The sequence below is a fragment of the Crinia signifera genome, chromosome 2 (genome assembly GCF_055691185.1).
Source record: "Crinia signifera chromosome 2, ASM5569118v1, whole genome shotgun sequence".
NCBI lineage: Eukaryota > Metazoa > Chordata > Amphibia > Anura > Myobatrachidae > Crinia > Crinia signifera.
The window spans coordinates 149,852,110-149,865,796 of NC_139218.1; the positions used below are offsets into that span (position 1 = coordinate 149,852,110).

At 49.4% G+C, this 13,687-nt stretch overlaps 1 long non-coding RNA gene across 1 annotated transcript in view; it reads left to right on the forward strand.

Annotated features, from left to right (window-relative positions):
• LOC146060161 (uncharacterized) overlaps positions 1-13,687 on the forward strand; it is a 42,667-nt gene that overhangs the window by 27,497 nt on the left and 1,483 nt on the right. Inside the window, exon 2 of the long non-coding RNA XR_014470383.1 lies at positions 13,330-13,433. This is a non-coding gene — a long non-coding RNA (uncharacterized LOC146060161). The remainder of the gene's footprint in view (positions 1-13,329; positions 13,434-13,687) is intronic.

The following is a 13,687-nucleotide window of genomic DNA, read 5'->3' on the forward strand; positions in this document are numbered from 1 at the left end:
TTGCAGTGCAAAAATAAAGCAGCCAGTGTTTACTCTGCACAGTAACAAAATAACTCCCCCACATGTAACTCTCTCTGCACATGTTACATCAGCCCCACCTGCAGGGCACATGGATTCATCCATTAAAGAAGGAGTTTGCTTTTGCAAACCAACCAGAATCTCCCCTATGGTTACTACCCATCCAGGATTACTTTGCATAGTCCAGTAATTAAGCCTGGTGTCTGAAATCCAGATGAGTGGCATTCCCGTACTATACAATGTCCTTGAAAACAGGAGGCACTCACGGTCTGGCAGGCCATGGGCCAGCGCATGCGCAAAAGGCTTCACAGACGCTGAGGCTGCACCTAGCGCCATTTTACAAGCATGGCGCATACAAGCATGGCACGCTGCTGACAGTCACCAGTCACAGAGTCACACCACTCACCAAAAGGTTTGCTGCCGGCTGCAGCTGATGGCATACCCTGCCTCTCTCCCATCTCCAGCCATCCAGTCAGAGTGTGCCACTGCCTCCCCTGGCCCCCCATGCCCTATATAATGTGTGTCAGTCATGGAATCTAGCATTAAACCCCAGCAATTAACATGTAGGTAAGTGGCACTTATGTGGCAAAATATGTAATAGCCATCATGGTGTGTGGTATATGTAATGGGCATTACAGTGTTTGGTATAATGTGTAATGGGCATTACAGTGTGTGGCATAACGTGTAAGGGGCATTATGGCATGTAGTATACTATGTAATGGGTGTGTGACGTATAATAGGCATTACACTGTAAATTTTTGGCACGTGCTTTCAGCACGTGCAAAACATTGTGAGCCCTGGCATAATGTGTATTGCCCATAATGGCATATGGTATAATAAGCAATTGGTATGTGACTTGTAATGAGCATGGCGCGCACTGTTCATTTAACAAAAAAAAAATAGTCCAGTCATAGCATCACGTGTAATTGATATCATGGTGTGTGGTATAATGTGTAATGGGCATCACGGTGTGAGGCATAACATGTTATGGACATTGCGGTGTGTGGCATAACATGTATTGGGCATCACGGTGTGTGGAATAAAATGTATTTGGCATCACAGTGTGTGGCATAACCTGTGATGGGCATCAAGGTGTGTGGCATAATGTGTAATGGGCATCACAGTGTGTTGCATAATATGTAATGGGCATCAGTGTGTGTGGCATAGCCCGCTGCTAGCATTTTATGTACCCTTGTACTGCTTAAAATACCCCACTTGGCCAAGCCTGACAAAGGCAGGACAATTCGCCACCCAGCACCTACAGGAGATCGCTACAGGAGCACGGGCACCAGCAGACTTCAGCCGCAGGTGAGAGACGCAGCACTGCCGTGTACATGCCACGATTAAGTGCCAGAAACACAGTGACCACAGTCACGGGTGAGAGACATGGCTGCTCCGGACAGATACCATACCGAGAGAGCGGGTCATCTTCACCATCTGGTGCCCACAGCGGGTTGTAGGACGGAGGGGAGCAGACTAGCATCACCATCAGCTTCACATACGGCTACAGCCCTCCCACCTCCCCACAAACTACAACCAAATTTCAGCTCATAACATCACTGCAGCTTGTGACCAGATCCCTGGAGAAACGGCAACTACTTTGCTGACATATACAACACAGTGTAACAAAAGTGGAAACAAGTTACAATATTTCCGGTACTTGTTTCCTAGCATGGTGCCCAATCGCATCGCATACCATATAGCCGCATACGATGCATGCGATGGTATAAAATTTTTTATTGTACAACCACCCTGATGGGTCCTTACAATGTTAAATGCCCCCCCCATTGTCAACGCCACCCCCAGGATCAACGCGAACCCGAAGCGTGGCGAGTGGCGGCGGTATGCATCCTCCGACCTTTTCATACCCCCACTATCCACATCGGCGTGGAGTTGATTTTAGATAGTGTGACGAGCACAGCGAGTCCCCGAGCCCCGCGAGGGGATGCGTATTACTTTACATGTATTGAGCGGCCGCTCGCCACGCTTCGGGCTCGGTGGCTCGCTGCGCTCGCCACACTATCTATAGTCAACTCCACGCCGACGTGGATAGTGGGGGTATGAAAAGGTTGGAGGACGCATACCGCTGCCCCTCGCGGGCTCTCTGCGCTCGCCACGCTTCGGGTTGGCGTTGATCCTGGGGGTGGCGTTGACAATGGGGGGGCATTTAACATTGTAAGGACCCATCAGGGTGGTTGTACAATAAAAAAAAATCGTATACTTTACCATCACATTGTAAGCCATTGTATGGCATACGATGCGATACAATATTTTATTGTACAATATCGCATCGCATCCCATTGTATACCATATTTGTGGAACTAAGAGTCCCAGGAAGCCCATTAATGGGCCGCCTGCTGGGACTTGTGGTTCTCCAAGTCCCAGTATGTATTCCAGGCTTGCTGCGACTCATAGTTCCACAACAAAAAGCAATAAATTTTCTAATTTTTACACCATTTATCAGCCCAGGAGTACCGGGGACAGCACCAGGCTTCAGCCTGGGCAGGTAAGTTCTGGAGTGGGTACCCATTCAATGGGGGGGTTTCCACTCCCCCAGGACCCCTGCCCAGGCTGACTGGTCGGTAGGGTTAATCTTTTGGCCGCAGGACCTTATATAATAAGTGTCTCCCGGCTGTGACATTACCCTGCTGGCTGGTTGGGCCTGGGGCTGGTTCTTAAAATACGGGGGACCCCTATTCATTTTGTCCCCCGTATTTTGGGAACCAGACCCGGCCCTGGAGCCTGGGGCTGGTTTTAAAAAAAATCAGCGGAGCCCTATGTCAATTGTTTCCTGATTTTTTTAAAACCAGCCCCGGCTCTTTGAGCCTGGAGCTGGTTACGGCCGTGAGGGAGGATCCCACGCCGTTTTTTTTTATTTATTTATTTATTTTTATTTTTTACACTGAAGCCTGCATGGATCTGACTGATCCGTGCAAGCTTCTGCCAAACATGCCAGAAAATGAAAGTCTATTTTCCTGGCGTATTTTGCTGGCAAGTAGCGGCCGTTTGACGCTAATTAGCCGTCGTATTTCAATACATTCTTTTGAATGGTGATTCCTATTCATATTCTTCTGATGGCGTATCCATTCGTATTTGTAAATACAAATACGAATGTGCCATGAATACGAATACGAATTTGTGTATTTTTGGTATAGTAAATCCCGAAAATACGAATGTGTAAAAAATAGGTGTATATCAGTATACGAATACACCTATTTTTTATGAATTTGCCTTGGTAAATTTCCCCCATTATGTTTTCTTATACAGCCTTTATTCTTTTGTATACTAACTCTAATCCTTGCTGTGCAGTAAAACAACTTTATGAAAAGAAAAATCCCATACAGATCAGTCCGGGGCGGGAACCATCATTTTTTCTGTATAATCACAGGAGGGGCAGCACGGATGGTGTAATGGCTAGCATTACTGCCTCACAGCACTGAGGTCATGGGTTCCATTCCTACTAACAAGCATGTAATCCCCCCTGGTCAATGTTGGGTTTCCTTTGGGTACACCAGTTTCCTCCCACAATCCAAAAGTATACTGGTAGGGTGATTGGCTCCTAACAAAAATATAATAAATGTGTGTGTGTACATGTGGTAGGGAATATAGATTGTAAGTTCTACTGGGGCTTGCTTGACTCGCTCGGCGCATAATAATCCAGACGTCGGCTGCCTGCTCCCCGCACCCACGTCATTGGGGAATTACTATGAGAATTACTATGAGAACGCCCAGTGTTTCATGGGAACACCCATGAAACACTGGACGTTCCCATGTGTGAATCCCTCGGCCTGCAACCGACGCCCCCCGTCCGCACTGTTGTGTGCGAGCGCCGGCGAATAATCAATTTGCTGTGGCCGCTCGCACACAACGTCTGCACATGCGCATCACTGACTATGCGCATGCGCAGTCGCAAAACATCGCTCCCCTGCGGGAACACGCAGGGGAGCGAATCAATCAGAATAAGGCCCATGGTTCTTTTAATGTGTAGTAGGAAAATACTATTGTATACTACCATTCTTTCTTATGACGAATCCATCTACTGGGATTTGTATGCAGTGAGATTTCAAGGACAGCCTTTGTCTAGAAACAGGATTGTATTGGCTTTGAGAAAGTGACTTGGTGCCTCATAGTGACGGAGCACAATCTTTTCATCTGCGGTAACAAAGTACTGCACCATCATTCATCTCTCTCACCACCTGTTGGTATTTTAACAAGGAGAAAGCGGTAATCTGCTTTCATTTTGTTAAGGACTACTGCTGTCTAGTAATGAGATTTTATTTTGTTTGAAAAAAACACAGAATTTTTATCACCATTTCATGTGACATTTTAGCTCCACCCCCTCCTCTGAGACTCGCGGATTGCGGCATTTAAATGCCGACGTCAGGGGGAGACAGCCGTGATCAGGGGGCGCAGTGGGGGAGACTTCCGGCCATTCCGGGAGGGTAGGCAACCCTGTGTAAATATAATAAATGCACATGTTTACATAACTAGGGCTCTGGGCGGACTAAATATCAAAGGGACATAAAGGTATCCTGATCATAGTGACAAATGAGGCACATCAATGGCAGTGGCAAGTTAACCATTAATTCCTCACATTCCTCCATCACTTTTTTAGTCCTTGTTTACCTGTGACTTTGCTTTCATCAGACACACCACCTCAATGTTGCTATTTTTAGATTGCAGAGTTTATTAGTTATTCTGATTAGCAATGCTTAGTAGTAGTACTATAGAATGTGCATCTGCATTTTCTTTTTTCTTTTATCTGTGTGTGGCGGGTTGTTTCTGTAAAGCAGGGGTGAGGAACCTTTTTTGTGCCAAGGGCCGTTTGTATGGGGAAAAAAATCCTTCGGGGGCCATATGTAAAAATTTCTCTCACAAATTGTCCTGCTGCAGCCGTTTCACGTTCTGGCGGCTGCCACTGAATAGGACTGACAGTCTCCGGCTGCTGGTAATTAAGAGGAATCTCGCAAGAACTACCAACTTCTTGCGAGAATTCCCCTGTACTTGACTCCTGGCAAAGGGTGGGAGGGCCACTGAAACCGGCTACGGGGGACGCATACGGCCCCAGGGCCTGAGGTTCCCCACCCCTTCTGTAAAGCATACCAGTGGTCCATGAAAGTGAGAAAACTCCCAGGACTGGGATTACAGCAAGTGACATGGGGATCTGAGCCAGTTAGCAGGTCTAGTGACAGTGTGCTAGATGTATTATGCCTGGTAAAGTGATAAAGTGGTGATAAATTAGAGTCTGATAATGCACCAGCCAATCAAATACTAACTGTAATTTTTAAAACACAGCTGATTGGCTGGAGGTGTTATTACCTTCCACTTTATTACTGCTTTATCATCACTTTATCAGGCTTAATATTGTACATCTGTGTCCCATAGTGCTGGTCCTTGTTCTGTTGTATACTCCATAGTGACAGATAGGAACTGATTGGCTGGTTGTTTATCACTTTCCACTTTATCACTTTTTGAAGCTTGATACATCTGGCCCTTAAGCTGCTCAGAAATGCCAGTTCAAACAAGAAGCATTGATACAGTGTGAGATCCCATGGCTCTTCACATTCCCATATACACAACTGAAAACTGATAAAGGGCAGATAAACATTCACTCTACTTACCCAGCTCTCTATTCAAATAGACTTGAACACCCAATCAGAAAACTGGAAAGTAACTAAAAAATATTGCGGATCTAGAATGACCAGCAGTGCTGGAAGGTTCTCATCTTGATTCTCATGCCTGACCTCTGCTGGCTCCACTAGTTTTTCGGTCTGGTATGGCATCAGAGACAATAAATATTTGATTTGCAGCATCTGGTTGTCACATAAAGGGGCATAGTCCTTGTTACTGGATGTGACGGCATCATATCACATCCATCCATGTCCCACCTGGAAAAAGTTGGCATATCTGAGGTCTGTACTTGCCATGATGATTGACATTCTCTTCAGAATAATTCTTCATATTTACCTGCAGAAACTATTGATGAGCGGGTTCGTATCCTAGAGATCCGAACCCCGGGAACTTACCTTATCTGAGGCGTTCTCGAGCCGCTCACATCCATCCCGCCGATAATCTGGGTTGAAAAAAGAGGCCAAAACTTCATCATCCCGCGTTGGATTCTCGCGAGACCGGATCTCTATATAAGTCCCGGGGTACTCTTTACCTAGAAGGGCGCCCATCGCGGGCATCGCATGCACTAAAAAATCGCATGCGATGCGACCGACGCGATGCCCACGATTTCCCATAGGGAACAATGTTAAATGTCCCAATTGACCCGATTTTCCTGTTCAATGTCTCAATTGACCCGATTTTTCCATAGGAAACAATGTTAAATGGCCCACAGAGGCCAAATAGGCACCCTGAAGTGTGAAATGGCCCCCACAATTGTTAACGCCACCCCACGATTAACGTCAACCCAAAGCGTGGCGAGCGCAGCGAGCCCTCGAGGGGCGGCGGTACGCGTCCTACGACCTTTTCATACCCCCACTATCCACGTCGGCGTGGAGTTGAGAATAGAAAGTGTGGTGAGCACAGCGAGCCACCGAGCCCGAAGCGTGGCGAGCGCAGCGATCCCCGCGAGAGGACGCGGACACCTTCACAGGTATACGCGTCCCCTCGCGGGCTTCACAACTGTCCGCGTCCCCTCGCCACGCTTCGGGCTCGGTGGCTCGCTGCGCTCGCCACACTTTCTATTCTCAACTCCACGCCGACGTGGATAGTGGGGGTATGAAAAGGTCGTAGGACGCGTACCGCCGCCCCTCGCGGGCTCGCTGCGCACGCCACGCTTCGGGTTCACGTTGATCGTGGGGTGGCGTTAACAATTGTGGGGGCCATTTCACACTTAAGGGTGCCTATTTGGCCTCTCTGGGCCATTTAACATTGTTTCCTATGGAAAAATCGGGTCAATTGAGACATTGAACAGGAAAATCGGGTCAATTGGGACATTTAACATTGTTCCCTATGGGAAATCGCGGGCATCGCGTCGGTCGCATCGCATGCGATTTTTTAGTGCATGCGATACCCGCGATGGCCGCAATTTTTTACTAACGATGCCCACGATCAAAATCGTGGGCGCCCTTCTAGGTAAAGAGTACCAGTCCCGGCTTCCGGCGCCATCTTCAGTCTGTGTGTGAAAGTCAGACAACACGGATGTGTCCATGCTATCTGCAGCAGGAGAGGGACACTATGGGGGCTGAAAGGGGGAAAAATTACAGAGGGGAATGCGTGCTGTCTGCAGCAGGAGGGGGACACTATGGGGGCTGCAGGGGGGTACAAACAGCAGAGGGGAAGCTATGGGGCTACAGGGGGGACAAACAAGGGGGAACTAACAGGATGCATAACTTAATGGGGGCTGCTGGACCGGGAAAACTAAAGGGTACATACACTAAAGGTTACATACACTGAGCGGCCATGATACACCTATTAAGGGGGAACTACTGTGATGGAAACTATACTAAGGGGGAACTACTGAAGGTACCACTATTAAGGGGACATTACTAAGGGTGCTATTATGTGGGCACTCCAGGGCCGTCTTTTCATATGGGCTTAATGGGCACTTTCCCAGGGGCCCCAGGTGTATAAGGGCCCTATGCTGATAACTGAGGATCCCCTTTTTCCAGGGATACCAGAATTTTGAAAATCGGCCCTGGGGAACTGGAGATATCCAACTTCAAAGCAGCAATCCACATCCGACCTGTTATTTGCAATTCCCAGTCATATTTTTCAGGTTCTCTCTGACTTAGAGTTTTAATGAGAGTATATTCCAAAAGCTGTGACTCTCCCCTTTCTGTCGACACTAGCAGCTTGTCTCTATCATACCAAGAACCAGAGATATCAGCCTTCCAGCAGCCAGTCCCTGCTCCAGCTCCAAACTTCTGGTGTACAGTTTTATATTTGTGTCAATGGATTGCTCTGGCTCCTGATCTCTGATCCCCAAGTTCCCAGCACCTCCTGAAAGTTGGGACTCTAGGTTTTTATACTATTGAAGGCCGAGAAATCTATTTCCAGATAATGGCGATATCTGCAGTCAAACAAGCTGCCCTTCCACCGGAAAATGACGAATATTAAACCCACTCCATTATCCAACCCTCCTCTGCGTATAAAACACTCCCTACCTCCCTGGAAGTAATTTATATTCAGCTCAGCGCCACTGTTGCTGTGGGGAGTTGATGCTGCTGATGAGTCCGACAGCTGGGGAGATTGCAGAGCATGCTCCTACTCACCTCTAAACAGACATTTCAAATTTGGTACCGGCCGCTAGCTCCGATTGGCTGGCGGCCAGGACGATATTTGAAATGTCAGCCAAGAGGGCCAGGGAGCAGGAGCGCTCTCTGTGCTGCGCTCTACTCCTCTCCCCATCTGCCGTTTTCATCACCAGTGGTGGACAAACAGTGCTGCTAGATGGTGTGCCCAAAGGGAAAGGCACCACTGGCACACCAGTAGTTTCGGCCCTGTGTGTTACACACAAACCAGGCTGCTTCTGCCCCCACCCATAGACATTATTATATTTGGTACTCTTTACTTAGCACGGCGCCGATCGCGGTCATCGCGGGCATTGAATGCACTAAAAAATCGGGTGCGACGCGACCGACGCGATGCCCGCGATTTCCCCTAGGGAACATTGTTAAATGTCTCAATTGACCCGATTTTCCTGTTCAATGCCTCAATTGACCCGATTTTTCCATAGGAAACAATGTTAAATGGCCCACAGAGGACAAATAGGCACCCTGAAGTGTGAAATGGCCCCCACAATTGTTAACGCCACCCCACGATCAACGTGAACCCGAAGCGTGGCGAGCGGCGTCGGTACGCGTCCTACGACCTTTTCATACCCCCACTATCCACGTCGGCGTGGAGTTGAGAATAGAATAGTGTGGCGAGCGCAGCGAGCCACCGAGCCCGAAGCGTGGCGAGCGCAGCGAGCCCTGCGAGGGGACGCGGATACCTGTGAAGGTATCCGCATCCCCTCGCGGGGCATGCTGCGCTCGCCACGCTTCGGGCTCGGTGGTTCGCTGCGCTCGCCACACTATTCTATTCTCAACTCCACGCCGACGTGGATAGTGGGGGTATGAAAAGGTCGTAGGACGCGTACCGCCGCCCCTCGCGGGCTCGCTGCGCTCGCCACGCTTCGGGTTGACGTTGATCGTGGGGTGGCGTTAACAATTGTGGGGGCCATTTCACACTTCAGGGTGGCTATTTGGCCTCTGTGGGCCATTTAACATTGTTTCCTATGGAAAAATCGGGTCAATTGAGGCATTGAACAGTAAAATCGGGTCAATTGAGACATTTAACATTGTTCCCTATGGGAAATCGCGGGCATCGCGTCGGTCGCGTCGCACCCGATTTTTAGTGCATTTAATGCCCGCAATTTTTTTACCTGTGATGCCCACGATCAAAATCATGGGCGCCGTGCTAGGTAAAGAGTACCTTATGTTTTTACACTGGTGCACTGTCCTCCCTCTAAATCAGCCACTGTCTGCCTGCCAACATTATCTTTCTTTCACTTACCATTTGCTTGTTCTTCTTTCTACTCCTGCTTCTGTCTTTCCTCTCTTTTCTTCTCCTTCTGTCTTCTTTCTTCTAAGGATCCTCTCTGCATGCTCCTCACTGAATGACGGGCAAACTTGATGACGTCACGCCCTATATTCAATGAGAAAGGAGCAGGTAGGAGTGGACTGCGGAGGATGCTGGGTCCTCCCAGGCGCCGCTACATTAGATATTATACTGTGTATGTATTCTTTTTAAATGCCAGGATCGGGCGGGGTAGGCGCCACCGCATGAGGATGTGGCACCTCCGCTACTAGCAGCTGCTGCACAAGGATTGGGGAATTCGGGCACTTGCACACATGCAGGGGCGGATCCAGAAAAAATTACAGGGGGGGCACTATGATAGGGGAAAGGGTGGATAGCGGTGCCAGGGTGCACACTCTTTCAGAAAAAGGGCATGGCCTCACAGGATCATGGATGGTGGAAGTATATAGAATGACAGTGAGAGCCAGTGGTGATGGGGAAAGAGAGGGTGACTGATAAGCTGTGGAGGACAAAGAGGATAACAGGGAGTGAGAGATGTGACAGCAATCAAGCAGTGGGTAATACGGAGAGGCAGAGGATGACCAAGAGTGGGTTGAAGGGAGAGGTAGAGGGTGATGAAGAGAGAATGATAAGTAGAGGATGATGTGGAGAGGGTGGAAAATGGTTTAAAGAGAGATGTATTAAGTGGCATTGTGTGAGATGCAGAAGATATCTGGTCTCTATGTAAAGGAGTAGAGGGGTTTAATTGGGCTTATTGGGTTTGGTAAGAAATAAAGGGAAAGTATACAGTAAATGGGAGAGACAGGCAGAAAAAAAACATGGGGGTTTAACAAAAAATCTGAGAGAGGGGAGTGATTGAAAAAGAAATGGGGAAGGAGAATGGGAAGGAAGAGAAAGGGAAGGGAGAGAGAAGAATGAGAGCGGAGATAGAAAAGGAGAGAAGAAAGAAAAGGAGAGCAGAAAGCGTAAAGGGAAGTGGAGATGGAGACTGGAGAGATATAAAGAGCGAAAAGAGAGAGTCGGGACATAGGCAGGTATTCAATGCGGCCGGCGAGGGGGTTAAACAGTGAGGATTGCAGAAAACCAGCGATCCTCGCTGTTTAACCGCGCCGGCCGCTCGCTCTATTTAACATTCTGGGGAAATCCTTGCCGTCACAGGATGAGGGGGCTGCGTTGAATACTGACAGGGTGAGTGGTGACAGCGAGCAGGAAGCTCTGCTCGCTGTCACCGCTTACCCACAGCATTGAATACCATAGCCAAAGAGAGAGATGGAGAGCAGAGAGAGAGAAATGGAGATCAGAGAGAGATGGAAAAAGAGATGGAGGGAGAGATGTAGAGCAGGGAAAGATGGATAGATGGAGAGCGGAGAGATGGAGAGCAGAGAGAGAGATCGAAAGCGAGAGAGATGGAGAGCGGAGAGAGAGATGGAGAGCGGAGAGAGAGAGATGGAGAGAGATGGAGAGCAGAGAGAGATGGAGAGCAGAGAGAGCAGGGAGAGATGGAGAGCAGGGAGAGATGGATAGCCGAGAGAGATGGATAGCCGAGAGAGATGGATAGCCGAGAGAGATGGAGAGCCGAGAGAGATGGAGAGCCGAGAGAGAAAGATGAGAGAGAAAGATGGAGTGCAGGGAGAAATGGAGAGAGATGCTGAGCAGAGAGATGGACAGCAGTGAGAGTTGGAGAGAGTCAGATGGGGAGAGAGATGGAGAACAGTGAGAGATAGAGTGATGTAGAGCAGAGAAAGAGATAAAAAGCAAAGAGAGATGGAGAGCAGAGAAGAACTGGAAATGGAGAAAGAGATGGAGGGAGAGAGAGACGGAGAGAGAAACAGATAGAGGAACAGAGAGATGGAGAGAGAAACAGATAGAGGAACAGAGAGATGGAGAGAGAAACAGATAGAGGAAGAGAGAGATGGAGAGAGAAACAGATACAGGGGGAGAGAGGCAGGTATCACTGTGCATACATCTCTCTACCCTATGCCATCCCCAGAGTACATGTGTAACTGTTACTTTGAACCTCCCCACCCCCGCTATCCTCCTGCCCTGTCGCAATAGTACAGTTACATAAGGCAGCCAGGGATCTGTCCTCTTGTTACCTGCGGACCCGGCCGTCATCCGTCCATGTGAGTAGCTAGTCTGGCTCTGTGAAGCTGCTCCTGGAAGCATCGCCGGGGCAGTTACTAATTTGTGACATCAAGGCCCGGCAATAGGAAGTGAAAGCCGGGGAGGCGGGAGACTGTGAGGGAACAGTCTGGCACAGCTGGACAGTTCTGCGGGATGCTTCAGTGTGCGCCGGCCGTCAGAAATGACGGGAGACACGTGCCCGGGTGCGCGCGCCTCACTCCCTCCCCTAAATCCGCCCTGCACAAATGAACGCACAGTAACCGGCGGAGGGGAGCACTTCTCTGACTTTTGCGCTCCCCCCGCTGTGCTTACCGCTGGCTGCAGGAGGATCAGTGCGGCAGCTGCGGCCGCTCTCACTGTCATAGCCTGCAGCTCTGCTTCCTTCAGCAGCTGAGTAGCTCGAGGAGGTGGAGCTGCCCGCCTCTGACTGTGAGAGCGGCCACAGCAGCCGCGCTGACAGCCACACACAGTATATGTAATGCAGGGGACGGCTTGTACCAGCCCGGTTTGGTTGGAAATCGGCCACTGGGAGTGGTGCGGGACGCGGGCCACCGGGAGTTTTCCCGGCTTCCCGGTGGCCCAATCTGCCCCTGAGCAGCCCCCACCCCTAGGAGGGGAGAATGGGTAAGGGCCCCAGCGCATTGCTTTGCCCAGGGCCCCACACTGCTGTTAAGATGGCCCTGGGCACTACTAAGGGGGCTGCTATATGGAACTGCTGTGGAAGAAAGAAGAAAAAACATTTTACATTTTTACTGAAGGGCTGCCTGCTACAAGTCCAGCTGTGCTGCCCAGTGTCCCATTTCAGTCCAGCTGTGCTGCCCAGTGTCCCATATCAGTCCAGCTGTGCTGGCCAGTGTCCTGTATCAGTCCAGGGGAGCTGCCCCCCCCCCCCTTTTTTTTTAAAGAAAATAAGGTGTTTTCTTATTTTTTATATTTTATGGCAAGGGCTGTTAAATGTGCTGTATCAATCCAGGGGTGCCCGCATGTGTCCCATATCAGTCCAGGGATGCCCGCATGTGTCCCGTATCAGTCTAGAGGTGCCCGCATGTGTGCCGTATAATTCCATGGGTGCCCCCATGTGTCACATATCAGTCCAGGGGTGCCTGCATGTGTCCCATATCGGTCCAGGGGTGCCCCATGTGTCCCGTATCAGTCCAGGGGTGCCTGCATGTGTCTCATATCAGTCCAGGGGTGCCCGCATGTGTCCCATATAAGTCCAGGGGTGCCTGCATATGTGCCGTATAATTCCATGGGTGTCTCCTTGTGTCCCGTATCAGTCCAGGGGTGCCCGTATGTGTGCCATATAATTCCATGGGTGCCCCCATGTGTCCTGTATAAATACAGGGGTGCCCGCATGTGTACCGTATAATTCCATGGGTGCCTCCATGTGTCCCGTATCAGTCCAGGGGTGCCCGCATGTGTGCCCTATAATTCCAGGGGTGCCCCCTATGTTTCCCGTATCAGACCAGTGGAGATGCCCTTTTTTTAATGAAAAGAAAAAATGGTGTTTTACTGTTTCTTTTATTTTTACTGCAAGGGCTGTTAAGTGTGCTGTATCAGTCCAGGGGTGAGCCAAGTGTGCTGTATATTTCATGGGGTGTTGCTCTTTTTTTTAATTAAAAGAATAAAAAAGTTTCTCTTTTTTTTTTACTGCAGGAGTGTTGCCGTGTCTGCCGTATAATTCCATGTCTGCCATGTGTGCTGTATCAGTCCAATGGTACTGCCATCTGTGTCGTATAATTCCATGTCTGCTGTATCAGGTAAGGGGTGCCCGCATGTGTGACGCATAGTTCCTGGGGTGCGCCAAGCCTGCTGTATACTTCATGGGGTGCTGCCAAGTGTGCTGTATTAGTCCAGGGGTGATGCTAAGTGTGCTGTATCATTCCAGGGGTGATGCTAAGTGTGCCATAACAGTCCAGTGTTTGTGCCGCCCACTTGTGTCGCTTATCATAGTCATCCAACTACCTTGGTGCAACCTTTTGGCCTAAAAACAATATTGTGAGGTGTGAGGTGT